Raw genomic sequence first — 3,352 nt, 5'->3', positions numbered from 1 at the left:
GACTCCTAAGCGGCGGCTCTCTCTCACGGTTGCTCCACCAACTGCAACTCGGCGGCTCTCTCTCAAATCTCAGCCTTTTCTAGTTTTTTTTTTTAGATTTACTTAGGATTTAAACGATAGATTTTGTATATATATTGTTAAAATTTCCTGGGTTTTTAGATGTAAGTATTTCTCATTGTATGTGTTAATTTTGATTGTTATATATTTTGAAATTTTAGGGTTGTTATATTCTGATATTGTGGGTTTATTAGATTCAAAATATATGAATAATTGTTTTTTTATGATTATGAGTTTAATTTTTTTTACAAAGAATATGATTGAAAGATCGGGTATTGGATATCCGAGTTATTCGATCCGAATTTTTCGGATATTTGATTTTCGGATGTCCGAACCATTTCGGATCGGATACGGATATTAAAATTCAAGATTTTCGGATACGGATATCCGATCCGAAATCCAATTTCGGATATCCGATCCATGCTCACCCCTTATTTTCAAGTGAAAGGTAAAAACTTGTCAGAAAAGATCTAGACCCATATACTTGATGAATTTATAAGAAATTTCCAAGAATTGTCCAAGAAAGGAAACACGTGCATGGAACGTTAATCATGCATGATGGTTGTACATCACCTACATTATTTTTTTGTGCTAAGAGAGCCACAAGGGTGAATGACAAAAATTGATCCCAGGATCCCTCAAATCAATAGAGAAGCTCTAATTAACTGTGCTTCCTCACTTTCACATCATCCACACGCCTGCACCATTGGACATTGGTAATGTACGTGTGATGTTTTTGCTATGCATGGTTTGTCCATATGTACGCGTATGGTGTAAAAACAAAATATGTATGTGCACAGTGCACTTGATGTAGAGACAACATTATCGTCCATTTAATGTAGCTGTCCATGCAATGTTTGTCAAGCTTCAATGACTGCCCACATTGGAGCTTGAGGCTGGTTTGTGTTTCAAGTCTCATTTTGTTCATAAGTGGTATATCATATGCATCACTAGCTTAGATCCTTTAACCTTTAAGATTTCATTCATCAAAGAAAGAGGGTGTAGGCCAGTAGGCCTGTAGAGTGTGGGGTGTTATAGAAGGTGTGTGCTTATGTATGTGGTGGAGTTGGAAAAGAATGAAGCTGAAAGTGCAAGGAGGCCAAGGAGATCCAGATACAAACGAGTAAGTATTTTTCATGAAATTTTATTATATTTTTTTAGCATTATGTATTCAATAAAAAAATAAAAAAAAAAATCCATTTTTGTTATATCATATTGGTTTGACATTCACATAAGTGAACGGGCATTAAGAATTTTTAAAATTGTGATACAAATGCATACAGATTTTAACATAGCGATTTTGAAAATATACTATATGACTAAGATGAAGCTAATAAAATTTTGTATAAGTGTCAGATAGTGAGATGCGAGAAAATATCTTTTACTTATTTTCTACTTACTTTAAAGTTAACGGTTATTTTTTAACCTATGCATGCACCTAGCACATGTTAAGAAATATCTATGCATTAAACCTTCTCGATGAGAAAGTATATTGATTGACGCTCAACTAAGTAATTGTATCAAATTATACATACCATAAATTTTTATTTTTTTTTAAAAAAAAAAAAAAAAATTACATCAATTATTCTAAAACGTAGATTTTGTAGTACAGTAGGTTTTTTTTTTTTTTTTTTTTTGAAGGAATCTGGTAGTAGGTTAAATAACCAAGATAAGGCAACATTAATGGGCTGCTAAAATGCACAATTGGCTTTTACTTCTGGTCGCATGTACAGATGTACCCAAGTCAGTCTGACTAGAATATTTCTCAGCCCATTTAATGTTAAGATTGGGCTCCACTTCCTAAATTGCAGAGTTAACATTAAACTACCAAAATCACTTTCTAATTCCAAAAAAAAAAAAAAAAAAAAAAAAAAAGGAAATGGGCAATAATGAAGTTTCTAACCAAAATCACTTTCTAATACTCCATTTATAAAAAAAAAACCCTTTCTAATTCATTGCTTGAACCTTATCAACCTGCTGCTGTTCAAAAAAAGGGAAAGAACTTCCACCCAACTGCTCGTGGATGATATACTTCTTGCTGCTAGTTTGTGTGACTTTTGTACCTTTAATTTTCAGCCTAGAACTTGTAATAAGGTTGCCAACTCAATAGCTAAATACTCCCTTACTTTGTCTGGTGAGCAACAATGGATGGAAGATTGTCCACCTCCTTCTTTACCCTTTGTTATCTCTGACAAAGTGGCATTAATATAATCATCTCTTGCGGTTTGTGCAAAAACAAAAAATTAAAAAAAAAAATAAAAATTGACGCATTCATTCAAATTGGTGAGCCAGAGTTGAAAACTTTGAGGATTAGATAAATTTTGAGCAACTCTGAGTAATCCACTTTGCATACATAATGCATAGATTGAGCTATACTTCGGCCTTGTTTGGTAAAGAGCTTTTAACTTATTTTGCCCAATTAGATGTTTGGCCAATTAAAAAAATTAATTTGAGTGTTTGGTAAGTAGCTTATTAAAAGAGCTTTTTGGGCTCAAAAAGCTCTTTTAGAAAAAGCTTGTTATAAGAGCTTTCTAAAATTAGCTTATTGAACAATTAGTTTTTTCGCTCATAAATACATTAAAACAGCTAGCAATTAACAACTATTTACCAAACACTTTTACACAATCAGCTAATTATAACCAGCTAGTCAAACCAGCTAATATAACCAATTAGTCAAATAAGCTAATGCAATCAGCTATGTCAATCATCTACCAGCTAATTACCAAATAGGGCCTTCATATATCATATTATCAGCTTTTCTAACAATTAATTTATTCTCGTATTTACTCCTTACGATCAAATTGACTTGTTTGAGTTGTTTCTGAACACTGAGATACTCCATATCATTCTAGCGTTACTTTGTATCATATTAATCAGAATTAATATTATCTAGCGCGATAATATTGTATATTTGGTTCTTAGAATATACGTAGTACTATTATTGTCAATTTAACGTTTGATTTGGTTAGATAAAAAAGAATGACAATATGGGTGAAAGTTCGGTTTGTGGTTTGAATTATAGCTAAAGCCGAATTCAATCTGAATTCATTCGGTTTCGAAAATTTCAATCGGAATCCAAACCGAATAAAGATTTGATTCAATCCAATCCAAGCCGAATTAATTCGGTTTTTCAAATTAAAATCCAATCCAAACCGAAATTTGTTCCCTTCTTTTGCAACATTCAAACCCGAACTTCACCCAGAAAATTCCTACAATCATTCAACCTCTTCTTGTTAACTACATTCTTTGTGAGAGAGAGTAAGATATTGAGAAAGGAGAATTAGTTTTTTTTAGT

Source organism: Chenopodium album, chromosome 20 (assembly GCF_948465745.1).
Source record: "Chenopodium album chromosome 20, dcCheAlbu1.1, whole genome shotgun sequence".
NCBI classification, from domain to species: domain Eukaryota; kingdom Viridiplantae; phylum Streptophyta; class Magnoliopsida; order Caryophyllales; family Amaranthaceae; genus Chenopodium; species Chenopodium album.
The sequence above is the reverse complement of the archived record's forward strand: the minus strand, read 5'-3'. Positions refer to the sequence as shown.